At 39.9% G+C, this 20,403-nt stretch overlaps 1 protein-coding gene across 4 annotated transcripts in view; it reads left to right on the top strand.

The window, feature by feature from the left end:
* Positions 1 to 20,403, top strand: part of FES (FES proto-oncogene, tyrosine kinase) — a 498,639-nt gene that overhangs the window by 231,990 nt on the left and 246,246 nt on the right. The window lies entirely within an intron of this gene.

Genomic DNA, 20,403 nt, shown 5'->3' with positions numbered 1-20,403 from the left:
ACCTCCCACATTTCATAAAACTCTTTTCTGTGCTCTTATCTTGAAATGTAGCGTGAGTATTGTCCATAACTGAATTTGAAATCATTTGACCTGTTGTTCATGTCCACATCGGTATACGTAGGCTACTTTCCTCTTAATATATTTGTCCTAATTATTAGTGCTGTTATTGTTAGTGTAGGTCAGTATTTTGCCTTTTTCTGCATTAGTGCTCGTTGGTTGATCTAGTTTACGTCAATTTGTTCTCCATGTTACTTTGTGACGCTCACTTTACTCTTACCATGGGAATTTATTGCTCACGGCTTTATTCTTTTACTGAATAGTACAGCATGTTGTATCTTCCTCTGTACCTTTTGTAGCCATCACCTTTGCTTGGTGCAGCACTTATGCATCTCATGTACTGGCCCGAACCGTTTGGCATTGCTCTATTTCGCCCCTATAAACTGACCATGGTTACACTAAATACAATATAATTCTGACTTATTGGGTTGTCATATATTAGTTTGTACAGCTCCTATTTTTTTGGGAATGTATTAAGATACCCTGCAATTATGTGGCAAATGAGGCCCAAATTACACGTCAGGGTTAACTAAATTGTGTTGCAGGAAAAGGTAAAATATGCTGCATAACATGTGAATTGACAGTTTACTGCTCGGCCACACAGAGGATACCGAAGCTACTGGGAAGACAAACAATTCTTAATAAAGAAAATTGCACATTCACCAGATCACATAAAGTATAATATTAATTAACAATTGATGATTTTGTTTGCATGAATTCAATTTTCTGAACACTGCCCATTCTACCTCCTAAAGCAAAATAGTCTGTGTAAATGCAGCACAAACAAAGCGTTCATGTAAAACATTGCTTGCAACAAGAAAAAGTATGATTGTTCTGCACACCCCACTACATTTTAAAAAGCACCTTCATTTCCATATGTATTCTGTGTTCACATCAGAGGGCCTTTTTTGTACTGTAAATTACTCATTGAGAGGCACTTTAAAATGGAAGACTTCAACTCTTTGAGATATAAATAGCTTGAAATTCTTTTAAATTCTGAGTGCTATCTTACAAAACTGCTGTTCTTGGAACAGTCGGGTATAAGCAAGAAGTTGTATAGTTATGATAGCAAAGTAGTCATTACATAGACGGAATCCTTTTTTCCAATTTTTTTTTTTAAATCCATTTAATATGCAGAGTTTTTTTGTGTTCTGGTCTAGAGAAAGAACATTTCCCAGGCTATTAAGTGTCATATTAAAGTCATCTGAGGAAAATGATCAACTCTTCTTGCCAGAATAAAAAAATTAACGAGCGAAAGATGACACATAATGGTTTTTGCAAAACATTTTGATACCTTGCACCTACTGCAAAGCATTCGTAATTACATTTGATTTAGTAAATATTTTTGTTGAAATATACAAACTGTGCGGCAAAGAGCAGAGCAGGTTCAGCAAATTCATAATTACAAAGAAAACTCTGCAGCCACAGAATCATGCAATTCCTGTAGACCTGATCATAGTTCAGTGGTTAGGACAGACACCCATTGTTCAAACAGCTCCATTCCTCCTTATCGCATTAGTTATCATTGGTTAGTTCCTGTTCCCTTGGCCCTGCTCTCATGGCCTGTATTGACTCATATGTATTCATTTTTCTACATTTCCCTATTGCTTCACCTAGTTTCATTTATTCTGTTGTATTGATACTCTTTGATCAGTTCGACTTCTTTTGTTCACAGTAAAGCTTTCGTTTGGGGAAAATTACCTTGTTAGCGCCTAAAAATAAGCAAGAAAACATTATACAGTTACACAAATTGGAAAGTAGACAAAGGAAAATGAAAAAAGAACATGATGTGGCTACAAAACAGATACATAGAATGAAACTTCATCGGGTGAATTACAAATAATTAAGCAACAAATGTGGCAGGCCGATTTAGCACTGTTCGGAGAAAAGCAAATATAAAGGGATGCTAGAGGAAAATGTAGCTAAGTTAAAGACAGAGAATGTTAACTGTGATGTATACAATGGTAAAATGTCATCTCATCGGGAAAATGAATACATTTCGAGTTTCATTTGTTCTGGAAACTTAGCATGCCTTATCAAAACCTCTAGTTTAAACATTTTTTATATAGAGAGGTCTTTTTAAGATTCACCAACATCAACAGAACATTCTCAACAGCTGGGCAACAGCAGTAAAAGCGTCCCTTACACACAGAACATATAAATGAGACAGGCATCAGCAGTGCAATCTACACTCACACACAGGACATCTACAACGCGTTAGCAGCATGGATCCTTCCCCTCGCACCGAGAAAAGCTATAGCACATCAATAGAAGTGCAAGCTACCATCACACACTAAGAATCACTCGATTATCAGCAAGCATGCAGGGCAAACCTAGATCAAGTGGGGACAGCCCCTGTACAAATAAAGCAGTGACAAAAGGTGACTAGACTGCTTATTCAACCATGCATTAAATAACCAATTAATACTCCTATTTACACAACCATTTATGAGCCCTTTTCTTCTCCACAGGGACAGCCAAACGTCACGGCCACATGTGGAAATACTGTGTACTACTGCTGCCCTAAGGCCACTATGCTGGTGCACTTCATATTGGATAGCCCAGATATTCCCTTTAGGCACTTGACGCTCAGGGAAATAATGACAAGCAGTCATGTCATGGTTTACTCCGCCAGAGATGACCTTAGAGATCTGGATTTGGATTAGACATAAGAGAAAACGCTCAAAAGAAAAAGAAAGATTATTTTTGATTCGCAGATAAATAAATAGGCCATTTGAAAATCAGAAGAATACAAAACAAGAAGGTCTCAGCACCTTCTGGGCCAAGTTACATCCCCAAGTATTTACAGAACTTGTTCACCGTGCCATACGAAGTAAGCTACAAACCACTTTTGGGGACTAATAAAGCAAAACCAATCTGGGGTTCCTTGTGTTTCCTTTTGATCGTTGTCTCATCTGGCAATTCGAATGAACTTTTTCCAGGAGGAACAGGATCAGTACAGATTTGCATAAGGCAGGCCCCCGTCTACAGTGACGCAGTGAGTGAAAAACACTGGGTTGAATGCTACCCCGAGGTATTACCAGTGGGTTTGACTATTTGGAAGCATTCCCCCATCCCGTTTTCTGTGTTTGACGCAACACTCTCAGTGGCCAAGGGTATGCCGAGACATGGGTCTCTTGCTCGCTGTGCCACAGGATCAAGGTTATATCTCATTGACAAGGCCTAATAAGGCCAAAACCAGTCTAGGGTTGCTTCTGCTCCCTTTTGAAGGGGGTCTCAGCTGGGAGTTCAGATTGGACTGCTTCAAAGAGGTGCAGGTTTAGTCTTTGTTGAGCATGAAAAAGTAGGGTAATAACAATAGGCTGGAATGCTACCTAGAGTGGTTGCCAGTGGTTTTGACTATTTGCAAGCATTCCTCTGATCACTTTTTGTGTGCTAGATATACAATACTAAGTGGACAAGGGTATGTCCAGATGTGGGTATCTTGCTCGCTGCACCACAAAATCAAAGGTATACCTCAAAGCCCACTGGCAAAAGGACACTTAACAGATTAACGGGCGCACAACAGTATAATTTCAGGGTATATCTGTTGTCGTTTTATCACCTGTGGTGCTCCAAGGAAGGTGGGCGTGTATCCAACACCCACAAATAACTGCATAAGCAGAATAAAGTTCAACCAAAACCCTCCGAGCACTCCAATATCAGACCATTATTACTAATAAAACAAATCAATTGGCAAATGTCACTGTCCTTATTTAAATATAAAGAAATCCAGCTCTTCTCCAATTTAAGGTTCTTCTGTCTTTATTTTCATGTTCTTCAGAAGATACACCATGGGCACTAGTTACATCAGCCAACACGTGTTTCGTCGTGCAGTATTACAACACTTTGACTTCCTCAGGGCTGTAACCAAGTAAACAGTTCCCATGAACGTATGGCTAGTGGTTAGTAGTGTGAAAATACAACACACCCAGAAAATGTGTATTAGAGTCTGCAAGTTTATAAGTCTTAGTGCAGAAGAGGGCGGAAAGTAAATAGTACCATTACCAATTCACATTGCACCCTCGAGTTGTGAATCAAGTATAGCCATATGCCAGAGTGGAATTGAGAGTGCGACAATAATAACATGCCCGGTTCCATGTAATACACTGAGAAATCACCTATAAATCCATGGTTCACTCTTTCACATCGGGCTCATCAGAATCCATTCGTTTTTCGAAACCTAAAACAAAATCATCAAATTAGCTCCATTCTCTCAATGCCTTAACTCTGGCAAATAATAAGAAGTCCTTAACAACACTAACTGTATCCGTTATGTTATACTAGCTGACAATAGGCTGGAATGCTACCTAGAGTGGTTGCCAGTGGTTTTGACTATTTGCAAGCATTCCTCTGATCACTTTTTGTGTGCTAGATTCCGCACCAAGATGTTCTCCACTCCACATTGTCCCCACTTTTAATAATTATTCATTACTACACATCTCTTTACACATATCTTTTGTGTATTACGTTCATGTTTCTGTTGAAACTTTTCAATACTCTCCCAATCGTCACACTATCTAATCACAAGTAATAATCTTCACTATCCCGGTAACTGAAAGTAAATAACAGTTTGTCTTACTGCACCGTATACATGTTACCAACTTAAAATACATGTTATTCCTATACTTTTACCTCCTCGTATCTATGGGGACTTGTCAGTAATCTGCCTTACGTCACCTCCTCTATTTTCAAATAATCATCTCCATTAGCGTTGTGACTGCCAGCAGATCGCAAAGTATCCCACTTTGCTATATTCCTTATAATGAGTAAAAAGAAATATAAAAGTAAAATTTCACTCACCCTTACATCATGTAGTCCTGTTTTTACTAATTCCTAACTTCTGTCCGTATTCCCAATATCATGCTAAAGGGTATATATATCATTTACAAGCCCCTATCTTCAATGCCTGTATATGTCAATTTTAGACACGCCACATAACTCACCCTACACTTACGAAAACCATACAGCTTGGGGTCTTATGTCTTCCTCAACGTCTCCTTTTTATAAATGCTGAAGAGAAAAATATATATATGATAGTACAATCTCTCATTATGATTATCCACATAACAGTCCCTTCATCCAAAGTGCTCTCTACAAGGGTCAACTCACCCTTGTTTTCCGTATCAGTTATCCTAGACCCCAATGCCAATAATACGTTCCGTTTCCTCCTAGAACAATAAAGATTAAGGATATTATGGTTTCCACAGAATCACACTAGTCTATACTATAACCAAATTCTAGTCCAATATAAACATACTAGCAAGCATTCTCACCTTATTCCGGGCAGCACATATCTTTACTACTCCGGTCGGCGTTCCGCACGGGCGCCATCTTAGAGTGTCTTTTTATTTCTGAAACCATCGGCGCCATATTAGAGTGTACTAAAAGTCGTTACGAGACTTCTATTCGTGTTTACCATTTAAACATGCGCTAGTATCGTCCAATATTTATAAAGACAATGTCAACATACGTCACTTCAAATATCGCATGAAAGACAAGTTCCTGTAGTATCAGCATAATACCTAATATAGCGCTATTAAGAAATAAACGGGCTCCATCTTAAAGTATCTTAATATTTCTAGAAACATCGGACCCATAAACAGCTTGTATTCATGTTTTCCATCTAAACATACGCTGATATCGTCCAATATTATAAAAAATAGTCTCAAAATAAGTACTTTTAAATATCTCTTAGTGTAGACGAATTCTTAAGGTCTCTCTATAATACACAATATAACGCTATTTCAGAGTAAACATTATCTGTTCCATACCACTATAATATACTACGTCTAAGTAATATTGGTCGTATATATCACTGTAAATTACAGGAGCGACATGCGTAAGGGAGAGAGAATAGGATAGGGTACCAAATACCCAGAATTGTGGGTTAGCAGTTAAATCATTTATGTATCTAAATTAATGCAAAAGAGTAGTGAGTGAATAGAGGTGTAAAGGTGTATACAGGTTTACCATAAATATGCAATAATGTGCTCGATAATAATACTCACTATAACAGAAAAAAATACTGGTACTGGCACTGGCCAACAAACTGTGAGAACTGTGTGTGAAGCGAGCAACATTGAACCACATCGACCATGATGCATGAGGTAATTCAGCTGTGACGTGTCAGCAGGGTGCTCCAAATCCCTTTGACTGTTTAAGATGGCTCCCGTGGGCCGTGATCTGACAAGCTCTGTGAGCACCTCTGCGCTGAGAGTGGCACTAACCCTGAGGAAACTGCGGCAGCACGTCCAGCGACCTATGAACATTTTCCCCACTGATGAAAGCGGAATCTAGAAACACGTGTCTGTGGATACACTTGAAAAGAATACTGGTACTGGCACTGGCCAACAAACTGTGAGAACTGTGTGTGAAGCCAGCAACATTGAACCACATCGACCATGATGCATGAGGTAATTCAGCTGTGACGTGTCAGCAGGGTGCTCCAAATCCCTTTGACTGTTTAAGATGGCTCCCGTGGGCCGTGAGCTGACGAGCTCTGTGAGCACCTGCGCACTGAGAGTGGCACTAACCCTGAGGAAACTGCGGCAGCACGTCCAGCGACCTATGAACATTTTCCCCACTGATGAAAGAGGAATCTAGAAACACGTGTCTGGGGATACACTTGAAAAGAATACTGGTACTGGCACTGGCCAACAAACTGTGAGAACTGTGTGTGAAGCGAGCAACATTGAACCACATCGACCATGATGCATGAGGTAATTCAGCTGTGACGTGTCAGCAGGGTGCTCCAAATCCCCTTAAACACTGGCACTTATTTAAAGCAGATAAGGACTTGCAGCCATATGTGAGTGTGAGACCGAGCATAACCTTCAAAAAAGGTAGGACACTACCTAATGATCTTAGTCCCAGTTATCCGGTGAAAACCATGACTCCCTGGCCTTTGAATAGAATCAAAGGATTTCATAAATGTGGGCGGTGTAGCTCATGTAGATGGGCCAGGAAGAAGGTGACAAGTTTCAGTTACAATGGTTCTGATACTTATCAAATTGAAGAGTTTATTAATTGTGATACAACTTTCGTGGTATATATTATTGCCTGTACATGTGGGCAAATATATGTTGGCAGCACGATAAGGAGACTTCGGGATAGAATGTTAGAACACTTCAGAGCATGGAAGAATGGGGACACTAGATACCCAATAGCTTCCCATTTTATACAGAGTTTTGAAAAGAAGAATGAGCATCAGTTTAGCTTCTATGGGATAGATCATGTGACACAAGACCCTCGTGGGGGTAATAGACTACTGAAACTGAGACGTAGGGAAGTCATCTGGCTGATGAAACTCAGAGTGGTTGAGAAAGGTTTGAATATTGATAATGAATATCAATTTTTCTGGGACAGGATTAATTGTTGTATGGACAGCAGGGAAATCTATAATAATGAAGGTTATGGAGAATGAGAATATAAACAATGTAGCTAATAGAATTATTATAACATGTTGAATATTGTACAGTCGTTTTACTGATGTAGTGAAACCTTGCAGAAGATCTATGCGATTTTTGTGTACACTACAAAATACTATGTATGTGTAAGTTGGATGAAAAATATGAAAGACCAACGTTACTGTTAGGAGGATGTATACTGGCCCTGAGTACACATGTGTGAACTCTCTATTGGATAAGAGTATGATGGTTCCTGACAGAACAGGAAATATTTCAGTTAATGTATACTGGATAAGATGGATATTCATGACGTTTACATGTCTGTGTAATTGCAATTTGTTACGATTATTGTAATGTAATTAGAATGGATCTAATATACCTAGTATGTGTTAGAATAGGGTTGATATGATTCTGTTACCTAATATGTGTTAGAATAGGGTTGATATGATTCTGTTATAGTGAGTATTATTATCGAGCACATTATTGCATATTTATGGTAAACCTGTATACACCTTTACACCTCTATTCACTCACTATTCTTTTGCATTAATTTAGATACATAAATCATTTAACTGCTAACTCACAATTCTGGGTATATGGTACCCTATCCTATTCTCTCTCCCTTACGCATGTCGCTCCTGTAATTTACAGTGATATATACGACCAATATTTCTTAGACGTAGTATATTATAGTGGTATGGAACAGATAATGTTTACTCTGAAATAGCGTTATATTGTGTATTATAGAGAGACTTTAAGAATTCGTCTACACTAAGAGATATTTAAAAGTACTTATTTTAAGACTATTTTTTATAATATTGGACGATATCAGCGTATGTTTAGATGGAAAACATGAATACAAGCTGTATATGGCGCCAATGTTTCTAGAAATATTAAGATACTTTAAGATGGCGCCTGTTTATTTCTTAATAGTGCTATATTAGGTATTATGGTGATACTACAGGAACTCGTCTTTATCATGCGATATTTGAAGTGACGTATGTTGAGATTGTCTTTACAAATATTGGACGATACTAGCGCATGTTTAAATGGTAAACACAAATAGAAGTCTCGTAATCAATTTTAGTACACTCTAATATGGCGCCGATGGTTTCAGAAATAAAAAGACATTCTAAGATGGCGCCCGTGCGGAACGCCGACCGGAGTAGTAAAGATATGTGCTGCCCGGAATAAGGTGAGAATGCTTGCTAGTATGTTTATATTGGACTAGAATTTGGTTATAGTATAGACTAGTGTGATTCTGTGGAAACCATAATATCCTTAATCTTTATTGTTCTAGGAGGAAACGGAACGTATTATTGGCATTGGGGTCTAGGATAACTGATACGGAAAACAAGGGTGAGTTGACCCTTGTAGAGAGCACTTTGGATGAAGGGACTGTTATGTGGATAATCATAATGAGAGATTGTACTATCATATATATATTTTTCTCTTCAGCATTTATAAAAAGGAGACGTTGAGGAAGACATAAGACCCAAGCTGTATGGTTTTCGTAAGTGTAGGGTGAGTTATGTGGCGTGTCTAAAATTGACATATACAGGCATTGAAGATAGGGGCTTGTAAATGATATATATACCCTTTAGCATGATATTGGGAATACGGACAGAAGTTAGAAATTAGTAAAAACAGGACTACATGATGTAAGGGCGAGTGAAATGTTACTTTTATATTTCTTTTTATTCATTATAAGGAATATAGCAAAGTGGGATACTTTGCAATCTTCTGGCAGTCACAACGATAATGGAGATGATTATTTGAAAATAGAGGAGGTAACGTAAGGCAGATTAATGACAAGTCTCCATAGATACGAGGAGGTAAAAGTATAGGATTAACATGTATATTAAGTTGGTAACAATGTATACGGTGCAGTAAGACAAACTGTTATTTACTTTCAGTTACCGTGATAGTGAAGATTATTACTTGTGAATAGATGGTGTGACGATTGGGAGAGTATTTCAAAGTTTCAACTGAAACATGAAGGTAATACATAAAAGATATGTGTAAAGAGATGTGTAGTAATGAATAAATATTAAAAATGGGGACAATGTGGAGTGGAGAACATCTTGGCAAGGAATCTTAGTTAGTATAACATAACGGATACAGTTAGTGTTGTTAAGGACTTCTTATTATTTGCCAGAGTTAAGGCATTGAGAGAATGGAGCTAATTTGATGATTTTGTTTTAGGTTTAGAAAAACGAATAGATTCTGATGAGCCCGATGTGAAAGAGTGAACCATGGATTTATAGGTGATTTCTCAGTGTATTACATGGAACCAGGCATGTTATTATTGTCGCACTCTCAATTCCACTCTGGCATATGGCTATACTTGATTCACAACTCGAGGGTGCAATGTGAATTGGTAATGGTACTATTTTCTTTCCGCCCTCTTCTGCACTAAGACTTATAAACTTGCAGACTCTAATACACATTTTCTGGGTGTGTTGTATTTTCACACTACTAACCACTAGCCATACGTAGGTCGCGAATTCTCACGGGAACTGTTTACTTGGTTACAGCCCAGAGGAAGTCAAAGTGCTGTAATACTGCACGACGAAACACGTGTTGGCTGATGTAACAAGTGCCCATGGTGTATCTTCTGAAGAACATGAAAATAAAGACAGAAGAACCTTAAATTGGAGAAGAGCTGGATTTCCTTAGATTTAAATAAGGACAGTGAAATTTGCCAATTGATTTGTTTTATTAGTAATAATGGTCTGATATTGGAGTGCTCGGAGGGTTTTGGTTATACCTCAAAGCCCAACTGGTCTATGATTGCTTGTGTTTCCTTCTGTCAGTTAGAATGGACTGCTCCTACAAGGAACAGGGTCAGTATTGATTAACATAAAGTGAGCCTGTAGAGAGTGGAACAGTGGTAAAAAAACAATCTGTTGGAATGCTACCCAGAGCAATTGCCAGTGGTCTCAACCATTTGCAAGCCTTCCTACCATTACTTTTTGTGGGTCTGAACTTTAGCGTACTAGACACTAGATTTGTAGTTAACATTGAGCCCTATCACCAGTTTTATCCAAATGGAAAAGCCTTGTGTTGACTTTGGAAAATTTAGAAGCACTTTGGTCTCTTTAGTTAAAAAATAAGTTTAATTCTACTGACCAGAATACTTTTCCACAAGACTATTTCACAACAGAGTGGATTCATTCATTCAAAATACATTTATTCTGTTCCAAGAACCATTAAAGTTTGACAAGCAAACACAACAGTTTTAACATTTCATAACACATTTCTAAAACAGAGTAGTAAAAATTAAAAGACACAGCAAAAATATGTCACTGATCATAACGTTCCGGGGATGTAAAATTTATACATTGAAAGATTAAAACGTTCCTGTTCAGCTTCTACAGCTCATAATGCCTTCTAATTGCCATTGCAACTTTAATGTAGATAGAAACCACAGTACAGATAGCAGAAGTGGCCAAAGAGTACAGAAAGTTAAAACCATCAATATATGGGCAAGGCCAGATTTCCCTTAGAAGTGGAGCTAAAAAGTTTCCCCTAGGCTCTTTATAAATGGGGCAATATAAGATAAAGTGCATGGTGCTCTGAGCTGCCAAATTGTCACATGGGCAGAGAATGAGTTTGTCAGCCTACCCTGATTGACTTGGGGAATACCATTAAAAAGTGCAGAGTGCGTAAGTGAAGTCTAGTTAAAATAAATCTAGTCTGTATATTGGAGGTAAAAGTTAAATAAAATTGCTGCCAGCAAAGCAAAATGAACCCCTCCACAACCCCTCTTGTATGTTGTACCGTTGCTGTTATGAGTGGTTCCCAGTTCATCGTATTATTAAATAAGTTCCCTAAATAGGTACAAATATTCAATGTATCAATTATTTTGCCCCTTACAGCAAAGTTTGTGTCAATTTGTGGTCACACACCATAATGTATCATTTAATAAAATGAACTTTTAGATCGTGCGCCGACATAAAAAATCCGTAAAAGCGTTAAGCAATTTTTGAAGGATATTTGCTGTCAGAGCCATGAACACTGTGTCATCCGCATACGATAGTAGCGGGACAGGGTTGCCACCAATTCGGGGGAAATCAATTTACTCATCTAATAAAAAGGACTCTAGGCCATTTGTGTAAATTAAAAAGAGAAAAGGAGCTAAAATGCACCCCTGCCGACATCTTCTGTGGAAACAATTGGTTCAGTCTTTTCCCCTCGGGCCGTATCTTATGGCAACAATGGTGTTAGCATATAACCTGCACAAGAAGGAAATCAGGGCTTCTTCAATACCCATTTTCCTCATTAGTGTCCACAATTTCTTCCGATTAACGGTGTCAAAGGCACTGGACAAGTCCATGAAGGCCAGGTGGATAGAGCTCTTCCTGGCCTTCATGTACTTGCTAATAATCAGGGACAAATTGAGGCACTGCTCTGTCGTACCAAGCCCCCTCCTAAAACTGTATTGAGTTTTAGACATGACCCATGTAGTGGTTGCCCACGCTTCCAGTCGGGCAGGGACGACCTTCCCCAATACCCTAGCTGTGGCGTTGATAAGGGAAATTGGCCTATAACAATCTGGGTCATTCCTACTGCCCTTTTTAGGTCTCGCCTACGCAGCGCGCAAGCGCTGCATAGGAGGGGACTTCTTGGAATCGACGCGCTTTTTTGCCCAAAAACATGCACGCTTTGCATTGCTTTCAATGGCAACGTGTACACGTTTGGCGATTCCCTTGCAGGAGCAAGCTTTGGCGACATCTGTTTGTAATTAACTTGCAAACAGATGGTGCCCCTGCTCGCTCCCTCAAGGGAAACGCTTTGTGGGTCTGTTTTTTTGGGGGGTGGGGGGGTTTGTCGTCAGTTTCTGCAGGCACACTTCCCTCACTTCAAATACACTTTAGTTTACCTAAGGCCACGAGCAATCAACAAAGAGCATGCCACTCCGGGGCCAACACCCCAGCTCCTTAGAACGTAAGACAAAAAAGATCTACGCATCAATCTTTTTGCAGATCCTCTCTGTGCCTCCATTTTCAGAGAGCTTCAATTATATTCAGCCGTGTGTCCTGCATTTTTTAATGGGGTTGTTTTAATACTGGTTTGGTTTTTTGCAAAATCCAGTCTGTTTAAAGTTACTCGAAGGAGAGGTGGGGAAGAAAGCACTTTTGCCTTGCCCCTTTTCTACAAAGTGCTGGGCACCATGTTCGTGCGGGGAGCTGGCGCAGACTAGATGTTACGCAGGACCGAACGCCCGGAGGGTTCCAGTACGCGGAACTTGGAGCCTCGACGGAGGCTGCGGAGGAACATCCATTATTCTTTCAGAATTCTGTGCCTTTTATTAATTGTGTCATAAGGTGACAACAAGGCTCAGCACGCAGGCGCGGCGGCTTTTACCCCCTGCTGAATAGTTGTTATGGGCTACCGTTCCTGTGTGCTTTTTACTGGTGTAGGGCAGCAGCAATGTCTGCAGTAAACCTGTTCTCATCCGCCTTTGAGGGATCCAACCCTACACGTTCAGGGCTTGTCGTGCAGGAGAAGTGCTTTATTCAATGTGTTTGATGCTTGCATATTATGCTCAAATGCACACAGTAACACAGATGAGGCTTTGATCCGATGTACTTGATTCTGAAATGCCATTATACAGGCAAAGCAATTGATCGATCATATGTCCACGTTTGACCAGTCTACAGGAAATTTTGCCAAAACGCCTATATAGGTTTTTGTCAGATTTTGAGCAGCTAGCTCAGGCCAGGGCAGAGTGACGGGTAATGGAAGTGTATGGCACGTGCTGGTGCATACAATTATTTCAGAATACCAGTTAGAGCAATAATTACTCAATATAATTATACCAAGCTGTGCGTGAGATTCGTGTCTGTTCCTCTTATCATTCTCCTGGGGTTTTGGTGCAAAATTGCACAATATATTTTAATATGTAACTATTTAGAATACTTAATAATATCGGAATGGAAACTGCATTTTGACTCGGTTTCAGTCCCCCACATGTCATTAACTCTGAGATTAGAGATTTTGTTTTTTAACTGGAATACTATGCTCCTTTATTTATAACATCAGTGACGCACCTCGGACCAGACCACCCCTGCCAAGTGTGCAGAGGTCACCACACTGCAGTTTTAGTGTGGAGGCAACCAAATACCTAACATTCCTTCAAAACTTACGAATGACTATGCAATAATGCAAACAACACAATAAATATAGTCACAAGCTCACCAACAGACTCCAGCCTGAATTTCTCCACAGTGTGGTATTGGGGGCTGCAGATTTGTGGACTGCATGCAGCTTGACCACAATAAGAAGCAATAACTGCCAGATCTAGTTTGATATGTAATCAAGCAGCCGCACTGCTCTACAACATAGCCTAAACACATTGGCAAAGCCAATAGCTCTGGCAATACACTTATAAGGTCCCAAAGGCGAGACCTATTGGCTATGCCAATGCTTGTTAAAGACTGGAACCATGATGGCCTCCTTCCAGGTAGCTGGGATGGGGCCAACCACCACTGCTTTAAAGACATTACTCAATATGGGTGCCCATAGGTTGGGATTACTTTTAAACACATCACGTGGGACCCCAGTCAGGTCCTAGGGCTTTCAAGCAGATTCCCTTCTCTAAAGTCTCCTGAACCTTGGTTACTGAATGGGATAAACTTAGTTGGGAGGCCGCTATTAATTCTAGAGGCACGTCCTCACTATTCTCCTCTGACTGCTTGCAATTCAGATTAAATATAGCCAAGAAGTGGGATTCCCAAACCTCACCCAAAATCAATTGATCCATCTGCTTCACATCTTCCGTAAATAGGGGTGGTTAATGATGTCCCAAAAGCTTTTAATGTCTCAAAGGGAGCTTGCTCTTTCCAGATCTTCCCATGCCAAACTCCTGTTCTTTTTTTTCTTGTTCTAATAGTAATTTTGTATTTGCCCTGCACTTTTAATTTGGTTTCTGTCCTGAGGAGTAGCATGAAGGGTCATTTTGAGATTCTTTTGAGCCCTTAAGCATTTGGTGTTAAACCACCGTACCTCATGGGGTTCCATTCAGTGGTCATGTCTAGTAAATTTCCTTGCTACATCTGCGCACAACAACTTAAATTCCCAAACAAACTCACCCGGAGGAGAGTCTTGTAAACACCTCATAATTGGGTGATCATTCGCTATGACAGTTTTTTCCTCGAATTGGGGAGGATTTATTTTACTCCAGTTTATTCTTATCCCTGTATTAGGATTATAATGAGTCAGTCTCCTTTCCCTGCATGAGCTGTAATACTGAGAGAAGCTGTGAGCGGGTTATAGTCACTAGCATTATTTAGTTCCACCTTGAAGTCGCTGACAAGGGACAACAATTTCCTGGAAATAAAAATATAATCAATAAAACTTTCCCTGCCTCCACCTACATAAGTGGGGCACTGGGTAAGGATCTACAGGCCAAGTTATTGATAAGGCCTAGGTCATTCTCAGTGATGATGGAATTTAAGGGTTCGCCCTGCGGTGTGTGGGTAAAGTGCGCTTGAGGCTGACCCTCTGTATCCAACAGCCCACAGACTCGTTAGGCACTATACCCGCAGGTAGTGCAGTTAAAAGCCCCCACCCAAAGGATACATAATGGCTGCTACTTCCCGGAAATTTTTGTGATTTCCGCCTGTAGGGCTTCAATACCATGTCGGAAATTTTGGTCAAAGATGTTGTAATGCCAATTCACCATCAGTATCTTAACCTGCATCAAATGGAAAGCTCTATTGAAAAGTTCAGTAAAGTAGTACAAGAGGCTCTGGCACCCATTTTATCTCTATTAGTTTGACACAAATGCTTTACCACGAATATGTCTTTACCATGCCTGTCTTTACAACTAAATCACGTTCTAAAGGCATGAATGGTAAAAGCATATGCGTGGTACAAGTTTCAAAGGTAAGTATAATACAATACATCAAATCTGACTTAGCATCTAAATCGGCACTTTGCGACTTTCCCTGGACTTGTCAGTTGATTTGATGCTGGTCACAACACAGATGTTACGTCTCTATGATCTTTGTATTAATGGATGAACGATGAAACTTCGCCATGGGAGTATAACCAGCTTCTGCAGTGTTGCCCGTCAAAGAAAGCCACCTGGCTTTAAATACGTCACGCATTGTTGATTCCTGTATCCCACTCCTTCCCACCCCATTGAGCACCGTGGCTCGTACTGTAACAGCAGGGTGACACCTGCATGCAAGTGCTTAGGCCACCTGCTGTGGTAGGATCCAGATTGGAAATGGCCTGAGGCAGGGGTGCGTATTGGCCCCGTTGCTTTGTTCTCTGTTTATAGCGGACCTACCTCGGAATCTAAAAGAGGTTAGAGGGGCGAGCCCAAAGCTAGGGGATAACCATATATACTGTCTGCTTTATGCAGATGATCTGGTGATCATGGACCAGACGGAGATAGGCCTGCAGAGGAAACTAGATATGTTCCATAAATACTGCTTAAATAAAAAACTGGTAGTAAATATGGAAAAGACCAAATCCTATGTTTCGGCAAAAGTAAGACCCGGTTCCCCTGGTATTTAGGTACGGATCTTCTTGAGAGGGTAACGGAGTATAGATATTTGGGAGTATGGTTCACGTGTAACTTGAACTGGACCACCCATCTGGAAGCTTTAAAATTAGGGCAACAGCTTCTATAAAGGGCTTAAAAAGGTTTAATAGCTTTTACGGAGACTTGTCAGACGGGCCGGTTATAAAGGCCTACCTGGCAATGGTCCCCGAACAATTCCTATATGGATCACATGTTCTCCTCCTCAGTGGGAAAAAAGGTTGGGATAAAGAGGAAGGTATGAACCTGAAAAGCCTATTCTCGTTGCCTAAATCAGCTTTGGTACAGGCAGCAAGATTGGAGATGGGAGTCACTTCCTGGGCAATTACAACCAGGATGGCACTAATACGGTTTTGGCAGCGTCTGGAGACAGGGGAGGCGCCCAGAAAAATATCACGGTGGTGTAGAGAGGAAATTGCCTCCAGTGAGTTATCTTGGGCTAAAGAAGCAAGACTCTCATTAAAGGAAGCTTATGGGAAGTTAGGAATAGAACTAGATACCCAGTTAGGACACTCCAATATAGGCAAAAAAGAACTACGGTCATTGGGAGCGGAGGTGTCCCGTTTATGTGATCATGATTACCTTCTGCAAAAAATATCAGTGTCCCATATGATCCAAGTATGGATTTCAGAAGATCATCCCTACCCGTACTTGGATAGGTTGCCGAATCAGCAATTGAGAAGAGAGGTTTTAAAACTGAGAATGGGTGTAAATCCCTGCTATGTAAATACCAGGGTTAAAAACCTCATGATTAATAGTAATGGCAATTGCACATGTACGTTAGGTTCCACCTGTGACATTACTCATGTTTTATTAGACTGTAGGAGGACCCTTGATATACGTAAGGAGATTTTAGGCCCGTTATTCAAAAACTACAGGATTACGAATAGGAAGCAAGCTGCAAAGCTCCTGGTGGGGATGGGAAACCTGGATATAGCCTGCGCTTTGGGGAAATACATGATTCGAGTTAGGGGGTTTCTCCAGAATACAGAGGTATAGGTGTATGTTATCGAGATTGTACTTTAATGTATGTATTGTGTTTGGAAGGCCTAGTCAGATATGTTTTCTCATGTTTACCCTTGTGATTTTAACATCCCAGGAGGATACTGTTAGAAACAAAGTTGTCGGGGTTATCCTCCGGGAAAAGACTGAATCGCAATTTTATAAATTTTTAGATTTCGTGTTTTTTATAAAGTTTTATAAATGTATAGTGTATACTTTTATGGTTGTAATAACCCAAAAGTTTTACTGACTGACTGACTGACACCTGCTGTGCTTTCCTACAGTCCATCTTGGCACCACTAAGAGGGTGGTAAGTGTTTCCGTAGTGACAGGGCTCTGAGCAGGCTTGCACCAGTTATCCGTTGGGAGTGGTATTATACTGACAAATGCAGTGCTCAGGATTAAATGTGATCACATTAATTTTTTTTAGGCATGGGGAGATTAAGTGATTTGCCCAGAATTACAGAATGTTGAGCCAACGCAGAGACTTCAACCTGTTTCCCAGTTCCAAATTCGTCAGCTCTGGCAACAAACTAACATCCTCCTGGTTGTATCGTCTTTGGTTGTGGTAACGTGGTCTGATTTCCACTGGAACTGCCTAAGCAATTTAGGAAAATGGAAAAAACGTATGGACATTTGACCACCAGAATAGAGCTGTGTGAGGCACCTTGATAAGGTGTTATTACACAGTATGTAGGCAACAGAAGGGTCAGCGGGAAGTGCAGGCCCAGAAGCCGCTACCAGTAAGAGAAAAATAATGCTAGCTTGACTCCTTTAGCGCATACTTTCTGGGAGCTGGGGGCATAGATTCTTGTCCCCAGTCATGTGTCTACATGACTGGGGGCAACTGGGGGAAGGCTAACTGCAGGGACACTATACTGTAATGCAGTATCTGTGACAAGGCAATGAAGGCAGTAATGAGATTCATGTATGGTATGTTGCTATGAGTTTTTTCTTTTATTTCGAAAGCATAATGTATTTCACTTGTGCGTAACAAAATTAATATGTAATTAAGTCCATTAGCATTAGAAGAAAGAGAACACATTTCTGATTATTACATCAAGCACTGAACTAACAAATGAGGTTATTCTTATTCAAATTAAGACGCATTTCAATGCAGGAGATTACTCCGATGTATTTACTCTTCACTGGATTACAGAGTGACACTAGCTTGATTTATTCATCCTCCATTAAAATACATAAATAATGATCAGGGGTCATATGTAGGAAGCCTAATTGCGCTCGCAAATGCTGAAATTAGGGCAGTGTGCTAAGTAGCACACAAAAACCCACATGCAAAATAAGGAATCGCAAAATTTGTGATTCCTATTTTGCTATTCCATTTAAGGAATCGCAAATTGCTATTCCTTAAATGCAATGTAGGAAGCACCCAAGTTGTGCGAATATTGGCTTACGGAATCGCAAAATACCACCAACTACAGGTTGTGGTATTTTGTGATTTCCTTGAAAAATTCACTTTTTGGCATTTTTCAAAGTGCCATGTGGGTCACATACATGCCCTTAGGGCATGTATGTGGGCCACATATGCACACATGTTAATTTCAGGGGTGCAAAAGGGTGTCCTATTGACACCCTTACAACCCTGAAATTGCATTCTCAATTTGCGATTCTCTAATTGAGAATCGCAAATTGAGAATGTCTTCTCATTCATTCCTATGGGCCTTCTAGCCCATAGGAATGAATAAGAATGTATTCCTTATTTGCGAATCTCAATTTACGATTCGCAAATAAGGAATAAGTGCGATTCGCCCAAAAATGTGCTAATCTTACCTACATTTCGTTTTGTGATTCTCTAATTAGGATTCCCTAAAAATCGCAATTTGAGAATCGCAAAACGAAAATTACCCACATATGCCCCCAGATTACTTGTCTCTACAATATCACTCAGCTGTCTTTATCCATTACTAAATTATAGAAGACCTGTAGACAGATTCTTATTGTTCTGACTATTTTACCATCCATTAGAATACAGAAAGAGGCTACTTGTCTACACTACATGAGACTGCAGAAAAGTGTGTCTTGTAGATTATAGAAACATTTATAAAATCAGTATAAGCCCAGATAAAAGCATAGAAGATCGATTCTACTATCATACAGTAGTCTCCTTTTCCTTATGTAACATGTTCCATACTCTGATTTACACACGTATGATTCATTGTCTCTGTAGGTATGTGTAATGTAACGTGCTCCCACATCCTACACTGGTAACATAGGTGCTATAACCCAAATAAAAAACATGTGAGAGAGGGGCTATGTAGAGATGAGAGGCACTGTTGAAGGGTGATAAAGAGGAACTCATTGAAGAGCCCCAAAAAAAGATAGTTGAATCCTGGTGTACAGAAAGGTCTTCTTTTACTACACTTTAAAAGCTAATATAATTGAATATATAATGACAAATGTGTTGTAGAATGTGCCATTTTCCCCCTAATCTTCTTGGGGGGAACCCCCTAAACTTTGCAGTGGTCAGGCTCGCTGACTGCACTCTGTGCACTGTACTGGGCTGACAAAATTTGCCAGGGCTGCTTTGGATTCTCCGTCCACCCTGGTCTCGAGCCTGTAAACCTCTATTTTGGATCCTATATCTGACAGAATGGGCTGTTGCTGAGCTGTGTTGGGTTCAGGATGTGTGTAGCTATGAGAGGGTGGAACCTGATCTGGGAACCTGGGAGGAAATTATTACTCATTTGATGGAAGACCCTGAGGATCCACACTCACAAGTTAGCAACCACATGAACAGTTTCTTGGAAGAGGGGGAAAGTGTTTGATAAAGATATGTCGACAATGTGTGGAGTTGACTCGGTGGATGTATATTTGACATTAAAAACGGAACTGCTATGCTTGATGGGTTGTATTTCTTTCTTATGTGAATTGAATGTACAGAACTGTAAGTCAAATTGACTATGAGATTTGGACACGTGCCTGGCACTGTTGTAACAATATGATTCACAAGTGTTCTTATTGAGTGAGTTTATGTAAACATGGGAAATAAAGGTGTAAAAAAAACATCATCCAAAATTGGCCTAGGCCTTGATATGAAAATCCTGACTATGATTTGCACATTGAGACTTCAGTCCTTGGTAAAAAAATGAATGTCCAGAAAACGTACACGCATAAAAAAAAAAAATTGTGATGACAATAATTGCTAATTACGGAATACAATATTTTGGAGAAGAAAAGCCCGAATCAGTTTTTTTGAGGAAGGAAACCTCCATTGGTATTAGATAACAGTGATGTACAAAAGGCTGGCTTTTAATAAACCTAGATGGCCTTATCGTTTTTTTTGCCATTATGGGCTTGTCTCAATGTCTAGGAGAGATCCTCAGTCAGTATATAGAGCTTTAGAGGTAAAAATAACCC

This window comes from Lissotriton helveticus, chromosome 3_1 (genome assembly GCF_964261635.1).
Source record: "Lissotriton helveticus chromosome 3_1, aLisHel1.1, whole genome shotgun sequence".
NCBI lineage: Eukaryota > Metazoa > Chordata > Amphibia > Caudata > Salamandridae > Lissotriton > Lissotriton helveticus.
This window is presented reverse-complemented; position numbering and strand designations above follow the sequence as displayed.